We start from the raw sequence: 16,478 nt of genomic DNA, 5'->3' as shown, positions 1-16,478 counted from the left end.
AGCAGGGCCATGTCCCCTCTGAAGGATCTAGAAAGGGCCTCTTTCCCACCAGTTATATTGAATAAGGACCCACTGAAATCACTTTTTTTTTTTTTTTTGAGACAGAGTCTTACTGTGTAGCCCTGGTTGGTCTGGAACTCACAGAAAACCACTGCCTCTGCCTCCTGAGTGCTAGGATTGTAGATGCATCATTATGCCCACCCTGACCCTACTTTATCTCGGTAACCTCTGTAAAGACCCTAACACAGAACTCAGGAAAGCACTGTAATTTTGCTTTGTTTGTTTCATTTTGTTTTGTTTTGTTTTTTGAGATGGGGTTTGGAACTCGCTCTGTAGACCAGGCTGGCCTTGAATTTAGATATCTGACTGCCTCTGCCTTCTGACTGCTGGGATTAAAGGCCTGTGCCACCACTACCTGGCTTACAATTTTTTTATGCAAAGGAGAAAAGTCACATCCGGACCAAAGACGCTGCTTGAAGCAAGATCTAGGATGTTCCCAAACTTAAAGTTCCATGTCCTCCTCTAAGCTTTCCATCTCACTGTATGAAACTGATCAGGGAAACATCCACCTCCCATGAGCTCTCAGGAGGACTCTGCAGGGCCTCAGTGGTCACAGTTTTCATGTGGTTTAAAGAGTGACTCAACCCTTGTACTGGAACTGTCATGGCATTGGGCAAGGCAAGCATGTTGGCAAGAGAAAGAAGGCTAGCTGTAACATCGCATCCACCGTCAGAAAGCAGAGAGAGAAAGGAAGAGGGGCTAGCTCCCAGCGACTCCTTTCCTCCAGCAAGGCTCTACCTCCTAAAATTTCCACAACCCTTCCAACAGCACCACTAGCTGAGGGCCACTGTTCAAATATGTGATCCTATGAGGAATAGCTCACATTTCAAATGCCACCACGGTGAAAGCACAACACTTGGATCTAAGTTTTATTGTGCATGTTGGGGGAGAGGGTATTCAAACATGATTTCTCTGCATAGCCCTGGCTGTCTTGAAACTCTCTCTGTAGACCATGCTGGACTCAAATGCAGAGATCCACCTGCCTCTGCTTCCCAAGTGCTGGGATTAAAGGTGTGCACCACTGCACCCAGCTTCTGTGTTTATTCTAGGTTTATGTGATGGTTACAGTTCTGAACATCACAGGGTTTAGAATTGCCTAGGAAGAGTGGGAGACATGTGGTTAAGGCTCCAGAGACAGACCTGGCTCTGATGGCAAGGGAATGAAGAAAAAGACAAACATGGATAGATACACGGACAGAAAACTGGGATCAAGTGGAGTGGTCTCTGTGCTAGAGAAAGCATATCACCCAGGGAGCTCGGTGTGTTTATTATATACAGTTGAACATAGGGCAGAGTTACTTATTTTTATTTTATGTGCATTGGTGTTTTGCCTGCATTTATGTCTGTATGAGGGTGTCAAATCACTTGGAACTGGATTATAGACAGCTGTTAGCTGCCATGTAGGTGCTGGGAATTGAAGCTGGGTCTTCTGGAAGAGCAGCCAGTGTTCTTAACCACTGAGTCATCTCTCTAGCCCCTCAACATCCCTTTCAAGGAGGATGACCCAAAAACTTCCCACTAGGCCTGCATCCTAAATGTTCTACAACCTCCCAATAGTGCCAAGCTGGGGACTAAGTCTTGACCACATGAGGCTTTGTGAGTATTTCAAATCCAAACAGTAGCACCAACATGGGTCCAGGTGTGAGGTAATGAGTGCCAAACATGGACAGTAGCAGTAAAAAATAAAGAACAGAGTTTCAGGGGTGTTTGGGAAGTAGACAGAAAAAGATGCTATGACTAATTGACCATGATTACCTAGTGGCAGTGTGTAGGGAGTCTTTTTCTGTCCCACCAGCCAACTCCCAAGTAACAACACAGAGACTTCTTATTAATTATGAAACCTTGGCTGATAGCTTAGGCTTGTTTCTAACTAGCTCTTATAACTTAAATTAACCCATTTCTATTAATCAATGTGCTGCCACATAGCTCATGGCTTGTTACCTCATCTCCTACATGTCATGCTTGTTAGCATTTAGACATTGCCTGGAAGTAAGCAGGCAGTACCTTGGCCTACTCAGGGTCCTGACATCATCCTAAGTAGCCCATTTGCGCATGTGCTAGCCCACTTTAAGAGGTGGGCTCTGCCCACCTTTCTCTCTTTCTCTCTCTCTCTCTCTCTCTCTCTCTCTCTCTCTCTCTCTCTCTCTCTCTCTCTCCCTACGAGGCTGTGTCTACACCTCCTCTCCTCTCTTCCCCCTTTCCTGTCTCTTCCTCTCTACTCTTCTTCCTCTTCCTCTTCTCTCCTCAGCTCCCCTCTCCCCTGCCAATAAAACTCTCTATATGAATGCTGTCTGCATGGTATGTCTCTCTCTCATCTGCCATGGAGCACCTTGGCTCCAACTCACCAAGGTCTCTCTCCTTTACAAAAATGCTTCTTCCACATCTTCTCACAACTCCATCTTCTTCCCAGTGTTCATTTTTCTCTGCCCCAAAAATCCTGCCTAGCTATTGGCCATTTAGCTTTTTTTTTAAACCAGTCACAGTGACTCATCTTCACACAGTGTAAAGGAATATTCCACAACAGTAGTGTAACTTGTTTGAGGCCTCTCAGAGGTACCGTGTGCCTTCAGCCGTCTCTGAACCCCCAGGAAACTAGCTGGTGTTGTCCTCTAGAACCAAACTCTTTCTTTCCACACATCTCCACAGGAAGAAAATGAATCCACCTCCTAATGAACTCTTGCAGGCCCTCCAGGCTCCTACAAAGCAGCAGGATCAGCCCGGGCTGCTTCATAAATGTAAACATGCCCTGAGTGAGAGATGTGTGCATTTCATCAACGGTGACTTACTCGTGAAAAATAAGTGTGATCAAAGCAGAGCTAACGGTGGAGATGGGGCATTTTTGCAGCTAAACAATGATTTTTCTTTAACTTCCAATACTCAGTGACCCCAACTAGCAGCAAGTTAAATGATGGGAGTAGAAACTCATTTTCATTAAAGTGCACTAGATGCCAAGTAGACTAATGTTCAAATATTGTACAGAGTTGAATTTGTGTGCTATACAAGTACAGCACACATGTGCAATGTGGCCTCACATCTGCCTCTGTGGTTTGGCGTGTGTTAAGAGATAGGAATCTCTAAGCACTCTCCCACTAGTCACCTCAGATATGATAGATCTCCCATCTTAACCCCAGAATAAAAGTAAAGGACCTTTACTGGGGGCATCATTCAATCTGCTCTTCATGCTCACCATACAAAAAACACAAGGTTGCAACAAAGGCAGCTCTTTCATGGGCAAAGTGTTCAGTATGACCATTAGACATCTGCAGAGTCTGTTTCCTAAAACTGGGACACATGTTGTTCTGGATGGTGGGATCTAAGGGGAAGGAACAGATGCTTTCCACTCATATATGCTAAGAACGTTATCTGAAAATGCAGGAAGGCAGGCAGGCTGCTAAAATAGATGCTGACTTGAAATTACCAACGAATGCATCAAAACAAAAAGGCAGTGATTTTTGGGAGTCTTGCCTACTGTGCACCCTAAAAATACCACAAATAAAAACCCAAAAATGGATCTGCTCAGCCCACGTGCTTCTGTTGTGCTTCTTTGGAAGGAAACAAACAGATGCAATGCTAGATGAAGCAGAAGGTAGCTTGGGATAGCAGCCCAAGCCTGGACAGGGACGGCAGTTTAAAGCTTCCTTGGTATAAGGACGTCTTTCAGTTCGATTTAAACTGTCATGAAAAATATGGGAGGAAGGGATTGGACATTAACAAAACAAAATGTGGGGGAGAGAGGGGAGCTGGAGAGAAGGAAAAAACTGCGGAGAGGGAAGCTGGAAGCAAGGCTGGAAATAATGCACAGGAGGACAGTGGGACTTGAGGCTGTGAGGTAGAAAAGCTAGCTTTGCTCTGATATGGGAACATTTAGTTTCAAATGAAGCGACTGAAAGAATTCTACGGTAATGTTCTGTGCAGGTGATGCTCTCATTGGGGCAACTAATTCTAAACACCAAACAGTTCTGAAAGTCATAGGAAAAGACTGTGGCTTTGGGACTATGAAAACTCATCCATTTGCCTTGAAGGAGAGATGATACAGATGGGTTAATACAATATCTACAACCATTGCCCTCCTCTGCTACAGAGTCTTCATCCTGCCATCTCCCTCATCCGAGAGACCCAGATTCAACCCACACCAGGACTGCTCATCATGCCCTGTGCACAGCATCTCTCCCTGTTAGACTTCCTGCTCCTCCCAAGTTGATAGACTTGCCATGATGTCTCAACTACCCTCCTAGTCACACGAGCTTGTCCATCACATATGTGCTCCTGTTTTGCCAATCCTTTCAGCACCGACACTCAGGATTACTCAAAAAAGGAATTCGTTCTTCATTTTCAAGATGTTTCTTGGGAATATTAGAGACAAAACAATATAAGAGAAAGGATGTAGAGTTCAAAGAAACTAAACACATGCAAACTGTCAAATTCCAAGAGGAACAGAAGAATTTATTCTCAACAATATAGACTAATATCTTAGCTTCACCTCTTGAACTATTAGAGAATTAGATGCAACTTTGGATCTTGCATAGGTAGATGAGTTTGAGAACACATTGGAGTCATGTTATAATCTTTGCTTGGCTGGAGTTACTAGACTAAGGTCAAGAGGTAGGTACTACAGGAGACAGTGTATATAATTTATTTAGCCTCATTCCTAACATTAATAGTCAATGAAGAGTGGGTGCTAATGGTTGAGTATATCTCCAATAGTAATGAAAACAATGAATATTGCTCCAGTTTGGGTCTTGAATACCCATTTGTTAAAGGCTTCATCTTTAGCATAGCATTATTGAGATGTAGTGGAAGCCTTATGAGGTGAAGCCTAGAGGGGGGTCTTTAGGTCTTGGGGTTGTAGGCACAAACAAGGTAGGGGAGACATTATATTCATCCCCTTCCCGTTGATGGTTTCTTGCCCATGAAGTGAACGATTTTGCTCTGCAAGTACTTCCATTCAATGCCACACCGGAGGTCTAAAAGCAATGACGTCAAAGACTGTAACCTCCCCCTTTCCGCTTTTTTCTCATGCAAGTCTATGTGTATACATAATGTATGTGTGCACAATAGGTCCTATGTGTATGTGTGAATGCAGGTGCACATACGCCATGGTATAACTGTAGAGGGCAGAAGACACTTTGGGGAGTGGATTCTCACCTTCCACTTGGTTTTGGAGACAGGGCCTCTATTGGTTTGCTGCTCCTGCACCACATATGCCACACTAGCTGGCCTGTGAACTTCCCAGTGATTCTCCTGTCCAGCTCCCATCTCTATTTGGGAGTGCGAGGATTACAGATATTTACCACACATGTGACTTTTCATATGGGTTCTAGAAATCTGAACTTGGGTCGTCAGACTTGCATGGTAAGTGCTTTTACCCAATGAGCCATCTCTCCAGCCCCCTAAGTGAATGTTTCAAATATTTAGTATGTGTCAAATCTGTCACCCAGCACCACGGACTTACTGGACTGAATGGTGTTCCAAAAACTCCACGTAAGTCAAGAACGTCAAACTTTCATTTGGAGACAGAATTTTTGCAGATATGATCAAGTTAAGTCAGGATTTCTGTGAGTCCTAAATCAAAGGTTTCCTGTTCTTCTCCAGGAAAAGAGGGATCTGAAGACACAAAGGAGACACAGGAAAGAAATGTGAAGACAGAGGCAGAAATAAGAATTTGACTACCACTAACAAAGAAATCTCAAGGGTAGCTGTGTCAAGATAGATTGCTCCTTGCTCTAAATTACTCCACATTATATACAGCAATGTTCTTGTCTGTTTTCCAAACTGTACCTTGCCCTGAGAGACTCCATTTTATAAGCAGTTTTTTATTCCATTTTGAGTGCAGGATTTTTACACCTGTTGGGTACACAAACAACATCACCTGTCTGGTATCACCCATGAGGCACAGACTGAGAAAGAACTTACTCCTAAAAGTAAAAAGGATTTTCTACCTTTAAAATGCCTATAGATTTATCAAAGTAAAATGAGATTATCTTACTCAGTGTTCTATTGCTGTGAAGGGACACCATGACCAAGAAAACTCTTATTTAAAAAAGCATTTGAGGGCTTGCTTACAGTTTCAGAGGCTCAGTCCATTATCATGGCAGGGAGCATGGCAGCAGGCAGGCATGGTGCTAGAAAAAGAGCTGAGAGCTACATCCTGATCTGCAAGCAGGGAAAGAGAACCGGGTCTAGTGTGGGCTTTTGAAACCTCAAGGCCCACCCTCAGTGACACATATCCTCCCTCCAATAAGGCCACATCTCCTAATCTTTTCAAATAGCACTGCTCCCTGATGACTAAGCATTCAAATATATGAACCCATGGGGGCCATTCTCATTCAAAGCACCACAGGGACCATATGAGCACATAGACACATTAAAATATCAGGAAAACAAAGGCTAAGAATGTATTAAATACATCAAACTAAGAAAAGGATGAAAACACTTGAACCCCTTAAATAGATGGACACCTAACTCTGTGATGGCAATGACCTCCATTGACCTGTCATGACTGAGAGTGGGGGGGTCTAACTACAAGCAGAGAACTCCCAACTGTTCTAACAGGCTTCTGTTCAGCTACAATCCCACTGCTGACATGGCCTACTTCAAATGCTGTCTGTTTGTCCATCTGAACACAAACGGTCAAGTTAAGTCAGGATTGCTGTGGGTCCATTTGTCTATCTATCCATATGTCCATCTGGACCTAGTCCTACTCTTGGCCTCCATGGCCTTCACGATCCCACACTTTGCTTCTATAACTCGACTAGATCTTGAGGCTCAACTCATATTGGTGACCCAGCAGTTTGACCCTGCCACAGCATCTCCATCAGATCCCCAGTGGGGTTCCTTTTTTTTTTTTTTTTTTTTTTTTTTAAGATTTGCAGGCCAGAAGAGGGCACCAGATCTCATTACAGATGGTTGTGAGCCACCATGTGGTTGCTGGGAATTGAACTCAGGACCTCTGGAAAAGCAGTTAGTGCTCTTAACCTCCGAGCCATCTTTCCAGCCGCCTCTCTTTTTTTAATTTATTATATATAGCATTCTTCCTGCATGTATGCCCCCATGCCAGAAGAGGGCACCAGATCTCATCATAGATGGTTGTGAGCTTCCATGTGGTTGCTGGGAATTGAACTCAGGACCTCTGGAAGAGCAGCCAGTGCTCTTAACCTCTGAGCCATCTTTCCAGCCCCAGTGGGGTTCTTTATCTAGTCCTGCCTCCAACCCACACACAGATGCTCTTTGCAACTCTGTAAAGCTTCTTTTGAACTCCTTAGATTATGCTTCAGCCTCTCTAATCCTCTTATAGGATATTCAGTAACCTACATATACATACACATGAAGAGACATATTTACTGTGTGGTGTATAACATGTGATTTGAGAGTTAGTAGTTAAGATTGGAATAAAACAACCCATGTTTCTGAGGATTTGTAGGCAGTTGACAGTAACTGGGGAGAGGGGCTTATGAATCACAAACACTGTCCTAGTTAGGGTTACTAGTGCTGTGATGAAACACCATGACCAAAGCAACTTGGGGAGAGAAGGGTTTAATTTCAGCTTACACTTCCAGGTAACAGTCCATCACTGAGGAAAATCAGGGCAGGAAGGCAGGATCTGATGCAGAGACCATGGAGGGGTGCTGCTTACTGGCTTGCTCAACATGATTTGCTCACCCTGCTTTCTTATAGAACCCAGAACCACCAGGCCAGGAATAGCACCACACACAATTGGCTTGCCCCTCCCCCACTAATCACTAATTAAGAAAATGCCCTCATCTGGATCTTATGGAGGCATTTTCTCAACTGAGATTCCTTCCTTTGTAGCTTGCATTAAGTTGACATAAAACAAGCCAGCACAGACATACACAACACATATCTCCCAAGAATCTATAGACAGTTAATAGTTGCTAGAGGAGGAAGACAGATTTATTTCTTCAGTGGTACAGTCACTGATAAGGTACCCATGACCCTGTGAATAACCTCTACCCATGTTCCTGTAAGCAACCCTAATGAAACTCACTGGATCAAACAAGGGGGCATGAGGGAGATAGGTCAGTACACAAAGCCCCGCTGCACAAGCAAGAGGACCTGGTCAAAGCCCTGGCACCCATATAAAAACTGGACGTGGTGGCACACTTCTGCAACCCAACACTGGTAGGAGGAGGGAGCAGAGACCCACAGAATCCTGGAGGCAACTGTCCAGGCAATCTAGCCAGGCACTGAGCTCCAAGTTCAAAAAGGGACCCTGAAAAATAAATAAATAAAAAATAAATAAATGAGGCGACAAATGACAGGATAAGACACCCAATGCTGACTTCTGGCCTCTTTACACAGGCACATTCACACACACACACACACACACACACACACACACACACACACACACACACAAAGGACATGAAAGTAGATGGGGGACTAGTTAGGAAGAGTGTCAGTGGTGTGGGAGAGGGTATGTGGGTAATGGGGAGTGAACATGATTAAAATACAAAATTTATGAAAATGTCATAATATACACAAAAAAATTTTTTTAAAGAAAACTTGTGTTTGCATCAGCCAGCTATCAAGGCACATCAGAACCACAGAGAAAGCACTATGCCATAAACACAGATGAACACATGTGTGTCTTTTTAAAATGTCAAAACTTGAAACAATAGATTCACAACATGCAGTGGTTTGATTGGCAACAATTTGTCAGATAACCCTGCCTACCTTGGAATTTGACCAAGACAAATATAAGTTCTTTCATTTTAATATTACTGGTAATATTAACTCTCTCATCACATAGTATTTGGTACATAGTAAATATTATTATGTATGTGGTCATAGAATGAATATAAGTTGATAAGGCTACAGTTTTAGAAGCAGGTTGATAGAAACAGAAAACAGTCTCTCAGGGCAAGGCACAGGCTGAAAAACTACAGTTTGACATAATATAGAGTAAGGTAGGTGATGGCTATTCTTGGTTGTCAACTCTTGACTACGTCTGGAATTAACTAAAACCCAAGCAGCTGGGTATATCTGTGAGGAATTTTTTTTATTTTCTTGGCTTTTTTGAGATGGTGTTTCTCTGTGTAGTTTTGGTGCCTGTCCTGGATTTCACTCTGTAGACCAGGCTGGCCTTGAACTCATAGAGATCTGCCTGGCTCTGCCTCCTGAGTGCTGGGATTAAAGGCCCAGCTGAGGGATTTTTCTTAATTAAATCATTTTAAGTGGGAAGACCCACCTTTAATCCAGATCTTTTGAGGTAGGAAGATTCACCTTAAATCTCTATCAATCTATCTATCTGTCTATCTATCTGTCTATCTATCTATCTATCTATCTATCTATCTGGGATTTATTAGAGTGGTTTACAGGCTGTAATCCAGCTAATTCAACAATGGCTGCCTACCAATGGAAAGTCCAAGAATCCAGTTCAGTCTATAAGATATAGATATATAGACATAGATAGATATTTATTAGAACCAAAAGAATGAATATATTAGAACTGATAAAAATGAATACACATACACACACATACACCATGGTATAGAATATATATGTGTACATATACATACATATACACACATACATGTATATGTATATATATGTGTGTATATGCATACATACCACGGGTATAGAACTATCCATTGGAGCTTAGTAGGCTCATCAATGAATACCCAACTGAAGACAATGACTCCTCCTCCTGAGCATCCATCAATAACCAATAGTTCCCCTCAGGGGAGGGGAGGGCCCCATGAGCCTGACTGCTGGCAGGTCTAGTCTTATGCAAGCCCAGCGCACACAAGGACAGCTGATGTGAGCCCATTACTTCCATGGCCGTGTGCTACCCAGAAGATAGTCTTGTGCAACCCTTCTCCCTGTCACCCAGCACATTCTTTCTTCCCCCTCTTCCACATTGTTCCCCGAGCCTTATGGGAGTGGTATGAATGTTCCATTTATGGCTGAGCACTCAAAAGTCCCTTATTCTCAGCATCCTGAACAGCCTGAGTCTCTGAGTTTACTGCCATTCACTGCAAAGAGAAGCTCCTCTGATCAAGACTGAGAGTGGCATTTGGCTGTAGGGATAACCAAACATTTAGAAGGCAGTTTGAAGGCAAGATAGCAAAACAACAGAAAATGAATCCAGGTGCTTAAGGAAAGGCTATAGGAGGAACTTCTGTGCAGAATGGGAAGCAGATAACATCTTCAATCTCCATTCCCTAGAAACCTATTGCTTCTATACCGATATCCATCTCTGTGTTTACTATGTGCGTTTTAAGGGCTGAGGATGTAGCTCAGCTATTTGAATGCTTGTTTAGCAAACACAAAGCCCTGGGTTCAGTTCCCAGCACCACATAAACCTGGCACAGTAGCCTACACCTGTAATCCCAGCACTTGGGAGTAGGCAGGAAGATCAAAAGTCCAAGGTCATCCTTAGCTACATAATGAGTTGAGGCCAGACTCTGGGATACAGGGGACCCTGTCTCATAAGAAACAGAGCTTATTCAATACTTGTGGGTAAGATGGCACATTAGAAGCCACAACACAGAAGCTCAGGGACAGAGAAAAATTATAGTCAAGATAATACACAGTAAGTTCTTCTCCTGAGAGACAAAGGAGATGGGAGAGCTGAGCATTGGAGCCCAGCTGTGGAAACCAGCTGTGACCCCCTCCAATACAAACCACATAACCAAATGAAGCTGCAACCATACTAGACTAGAGAGCTTCAATCCATTCTTGTGGTAGGCAGAATAATGTCCTCCTCAAGACATACACACACTATTTTCTCAAGTCTATACACAGTCTAAGGAAGGAAAAGGACAGTCCACAGTCTAGGGGAAAAATGTCTGCAAATCATGTCTTATTCAAAATACACAAATTCCCAAATTCAATAACAGAAAAACAAACTGCTATGGTTTTAGTATGAGTTGTGTCCTTGAGAAATTTATATGTAAAGATTTTGTACTCAAGATATTGAGAAGTGCTATGGGCCCCTATGGGAGGTTCTTGGATCACAGGAGATGTGCCCTAAAAGCGGACTGTAGGACCTCACCCATCCTCTTCATTTGCTTTCCAGGTTAAGATATATTCCCTTAAAACATGCCATCTATGACAGAGGGCTAAACCAATGAAGCCACCCGATCTTGGACTTGACCTTCCAGAATCATGACTAAAATAAGTATCTCTTTACTGCATAAGCCTGTGTCACATATTTCAGTACACTGATAGAACACTGACTACTATCCAAACACACACCAAACAATGGAACAGTCACAACAGTCCCATCACCACAGAAGGAGTATGACAGATAAATAAGTACATGTCACAATGCTCAAAATCATTATGCATGGAAAAATGAAAATCAAAAACACAATTTTTGGCAAAGATGAAGAGCAACTGGAAATCTCAGACATGACTGGTAGGAACGTAAAATTGGAAAACAGCTGAGTAGTTTCACAAAAAGTTAAACCTATATTCACCACAACCTAGCCGTCTACTCATGAACATTCACCAAAGAGAAATATGTATGTTTGTAGGTCATGAAACTAGAAGGGAGATCTTAAGGGAGGTGGGAAATAAGCCAAAGCAATACATGTACTGGGAGGCCGAGAAGGGGCTAACTGCAGAAACAGAGGAAACGGGCTAGAGAGGAGAGGAGCACACAGGAGGAGAGTGGGGGAGGGGAACAACAAGACCAAAGCATGATGACAAGCAAGCATGAAATGCCATGATAGAAGAAATCTATTAATATGTATACTCACCAAACGTTAATAAACATTCCTCCAATCTTCAGAGGGGAGCAACTGGAGAGACAGTTCAGAGCTAATAAGTGCACACTGCTTGTCTTAATTAAGATTACTATTGCTGTGTTGAAACATGGTGACCAAAGAGCAAGTTGGGGAGGAAAGGGTTTATTTGGCTTACCCTTCCATGTTGTAATCAATCATTGAAGGAAGTCAGGACAGGAACTCAAACAGGGCAGGAAGCTGGAGACAGGAGCTGATGCAGAGGCCATGGAGGGGTGCTGCTTACTGGCTTGCTCCTCATGGCTTGCTCAGCCTGATTCCTTATAGAAGCCACGCCCACTGGCCCAGGATAGCACCACTCACAATGGGCTAGGCCCTCCCCCATCAATCATTAAGTAAGAAAATGCCCTACAGCAGGGTCTTACGGAGGCAGTCTCTCAGTTGAGATTCCCTCCTTTCAGAGAACTCTACCTTGTGTCAAGTTAACATAAAACTAGTCTGGAGACTGATCTTGCAGAGCATCCAATTTCAATTCCCAGTACCCACATCAGGTGACTAACTGCCACCTGTAAGTCCAGATGCAGAAGGATTACATACACCTCTAGCCATAATCATACATACTGATACACATAATTTAAAATAATAAAACTAAATCTTAAAACAAACACATCCAGCAGAGCATGATATGCACCTGTAATCTTAACACTTGGAAGGCAGAGATGGAGGCTGGAGGCTTGCCTGGGCTACATGAGACCCTGCCTCAATAAAGTAAAATAAAACATACATTCATACTGTAGCTTTTAAGCATTTGATAGGTGTGCTATAACCCATATAACCACAGAGGTTAGGTGTCAAGTAAGGGACTAGAGGAGAGGGAAGATCCCTCAAGGAAGAGAAAATAGAATATATTGTAATAAGTCTTTCTCTGCCCCACCAGCCAGCTCCCAAATAACAACACAGAGTTGTATTATTAATTATAAAAGCTTGGCCTTAGCTTAGGCTTGCTTTGAACTAGCTCTTATAACATAAATTAACCCATTTCTATTAATCTACATTCTGTCACATACTGCCCATTCTGCTTCTTCCCTGTCTCCTGGCATCTCTCGTGTGCCTGGATTCATCTCCTCTTCCTTTCTTTCTCCAGAAACCCTGCCTATATCTCTCGCTTAGCTATTGGTCATTTAGCTTTTTAGTACACCAATCACAGCAAATACATCGTCACACAGTGTACAAATATCCCACAACATATATACTTATGGAGAGACATGGGAAATGCTGGAGTGGGAGGATTAAATGAAGAGTAGGATGGGTAAAAGGGGTAAGAGAAGGAATATGGAGAGGGACAACTAACACTTGAGGGCCATTTGAGGGGTCATATAGATACCTACTACTATAGAAGCTTCCTAAACTATATACATATATAAGAGATTTAAACAGTCACCAAATAATGGGGAAGACAAGGCCCCAACTAGACATCTTTTCCCACCAAGTAAAATATGGGTTACATATAGTTGAGTTGTTAGCCAACGAGACCCCATGGAAACCTCCAAACATCTCAGGCTATTTCCAAGGCTATTTGTTGCTCTCCACAAATTGATGATAAGTTCCTATTGCTGAAGACAACATTTACATACGTCATTGAACACAGAGAAGTCGAGCTGGTGCCTTTACCCCATTGACTAGTGTTCCTAGTACTGAAATGTACCCTGCACACTACCAGAGTACAAAGGCAACCACCAACCTAGCCGCAAACCCTGAAATCTACAGTGGTGCCCTGCTCCCATGATATATTGTGGTATAATAGTGGCATAAATGTTTTAGGGGTAACAAACCACTCTCTGATTGAACTTAAGGCCCATACCACAATGCCTATGGCTAAGAACCTGAGACTAGCTAGACAGGAGAAAACCAAGTATTATTGTTCTGCTAAAGAAATGTAGCAATATGACTCCTAATGACCTTCTGCCCTACCCATAGATCAGTGCCTTGCTCAGCCATCATCGGAGAACTAACACAGAGAACCACACTGGCCAATGCGCAGGCAGTGAGACACTTCGGAACACTCAGTCCTAAATGGGATGTCTTCATCAAACCCTTCCGCTCAGAGATCAGGGAGTATGTGGAAGAGGGAACGTAAAGATTGTGAAATGGGATGAATGACACTAAGTGTCTTCCAGATACAAAAGGACTGATGCACACATGAACTCACATAGATTGTGGCAACATGAACAGGGCCTGCACAGGTTCAAAACAGATGGGGGTCCCAGCACTGAGAGGGGGAAGCAGACATGAGCTCTCAGCCCTAACCAAGAAACTCTCTGCAACTGACATTCTCTAGCAAAGGAAAAAGCCGTTTTCTCCAATGGAGTTCCATTGGGTATATTAACTTCACTGAAGGGCAGGCCCCATGCCCGGTGTAGATGGGCAACACTAAAACCAACTCAATGGCATTTTTATAGACCTTTTGTATCATATTGTTTTGTTTGGGGTTTTTTGTTTTGTTTTTGTCTTACTGGTCTTTTGCTTGTATGTTGTGGTTTCTGATTTTTTGTGGTTTTGTGGGGTTTGTTTGTGTGTATGTTTCTTGTTAATTCTGATTTGTTTGGGTTTTCTGTTTGCTTTCTCATAAGAGAAAGGACTGGGTGTCAGATGGGTGAGTAAGTGGGAAGGATCTGAGAGGATTCAGGGGAAGGGAAACCATGGTCAGAATATATTGTGTGAAACTTTTTTCAGTAAAAAATTATGAAGAAAGGGGTCTTGTGTTGCATTAGCAAGACAGAAGTAGCAGCATATTGAAATCACTTCTCTCCTAATGCTGTTTTGCTCTTGTATGCTAAATGCCAATGGCTTCATTCATTTTCTTATTGCCCTGTTTGTATTCCTGTTCCCCCGCCCCCATATGAAGCCCGTGGGCCAGGGCAGAAGACAGGGTAAGGGCAGCAGAAAAATTAACTAATGCCTTCTCAAGTAAGTCTGATAGTTTCCAATTACAGCATCAGTTGATTTAACTGAAGTATTTTTGAAAACCAAATCCAGATACAATGAAAAAAATCTATTCTAATTCTGTCAAGGACTTTTTGTTTTTGTTGTTGTTGCTGGGTGGTTGATAAGTGCATTAAAATACATTAGGTACTGAAAGTGTAAGATTTAATGTGAAGCTCCACAGCTTCTGTTCTGAATGCCTATTCTTTTTTTTTTTTTAAGATCTATTTATTTATTATGTATAAAGGTGCTCTGTCTGCGTGTATGCCTGCAGGCCAGAAGAGAGCACCAGATCTCATTACAGATGGTTGTGAGCCACCGTGAGGTTGCTGGGAATTGAGCTCAGGGCCTCTGGAAGAACAGCCAGTACTCCTAAACACTGAGCCGTATCTCCAGCCTCTTGAGTGTTTATTCTAATTGTATAAGGTTCATTGAGTTGTACAGATTTGGGGTCTGGTTAACTTTGGTGTGTGATTTTTAATTTATTTACAAGCTGTTTAATAATGTTTATAAAATTTAAAAAAAAAAAGAAATGCCTTTACTAGATTCACTGACAGAAATAAAAACTAAATGTCAATCTCTTAAAAAAAAATACAAGCATACAAAGACTTGTAAGTTAATGCCTATAGCAGCTTTATTTGCATTACTCCAAAACTGGAATGTTCCATAAGTCTACCAATAAGTGAATGAACAAACTGGGAAAGTCAAACAAAGGAAATTATGTATAACACAACAGAGGAATCTCAAAATAATCTATAGAAGAACCAGACCAAAAACTATGATTCAATTTAAATAAAAGTTAAGGAAATGCAAACTAATTTCTAGTAACAGAAAGGTGTCTGGGCAGAGGGGTCTGGTGAGTGACAGAAAAGGAGGATTATAAAGAATAAGGAACTTTTTTGAAGTGGCGTTTCCATCTTGATTGTACTGATGGTTTAAGGGTGCAAACGTGATAGTAAATTGTGTCCACTTTAAATAGTAGTTTACTGTACACCCTTTATAAGGACAAAGCTATTCATTTTTGAGACAGGGTCTCACTATGTTGCCCTGGCTAGCCTGGAACTATCTATTTAAACTAGGGTGGCCTTGAATTCAGAGATCCACCAGCCTCTGTCCCGCCTCTGGTGCCGGGATTAAAAGCGTTAGCCACCATGCTATTTTTTAAAACAGATAAGAGAAATCAACTATCAGACAGTGATACTAAAAGTTGTATTAGAAAAAAAAAAAAAGGAAGAAAGAAAACACTACAAGCGGATAGGGGGTTTTCTGGCTGTCTTGCAAAGATATGGTCAGTAAAGTGGGGACCAATGAGAGAACTGTAGGTCCAGTCTGGCCGCCTAAGCGGGCGTAGCTCGTGTGAGCAGGTCTCTGGGATGAGTTGGAGGGATGAGCGAGAATGCAGACCAGACACTCCTCCCTCGCGCTCAGGAGTGTACCCAGGAGCAAACGCATCCCCGCTGGTCTGCATGTAGTTGTAAACAGAGGTGAACAGTTTGTGTCTGAGGGATTTGGAGAGCGACGGCTGTTTTGCTGTGGTTTTGGTCTGAAGACCGTGATGTAGCACAAATGAAAGAAGGAAAATACTCCTGTGACCAGAAACTACCTCACCACAACTAACAGGGAATCCTGCGGCTCAAACCTCGGCATCTTTCCCCCGAACTCCCGGAAACGCGGATCAGCAACTCCACCTTCTTCCGCCCGGAACGGCTTCCGCCGCCTACAGAA

The 16,478-nt window shown here is 42.7% G+C and overlaps 1 long non-coding RNA gene across 3 annotated transcripts in view; it reads right to left on the bottom strand.

Moving 5' to 3' along the window:
* LOC128118958 (uncharacterized) overlaps positions 1-16,425 on the bottom strand; it is a 100,914-nt gene extending 84,489 nt beyond the window's left edge. For all 3 annotated transcript variants that reach the window (XR_008221396.1, XR_008221395.1, XR_008221397.1), the window contains exons 1-4: positions 11,950-16,425; positions 11,787-11,828; positions 6,124-6,213; positions 5,513-5,664 (exon numbers count right to left, since the gene is read on the bottom strand). This is a non-coding gene — a long non-coding RNA (uncharacterized LOC128118958). The remainder of the gene's footprint in view (positions 1-5,512; positions 5,665-6,123; positions 6,214-11,786; positions 11,829-11,949) is intronic.
* Between the last annotated feature and the right edge of the window lie 53 nt (positions 16,426-16,478).

The sequence above is a fragment of the Peromyscus californicus genome, unplaced genomic scaffold, assembly GCF_007827085.1.
Source record: "Peromyscus californicus insignis strain IS unplaced genomic scaffold, ASM782708v3 Scaffold_23__1_contigs__length_62951481, whole genome shotgun sequence".
Classification (NCBI taxonomy): domain Eukaryota; kingdom Metazoa; phylum Chordata; class Mammalia; order Rodentia; family Cricetidae; genus Peromyscus; species Peromyscus californicus.
This window is presented reverse-complemented; position numbering and strand designations above follow the sequence as displayed.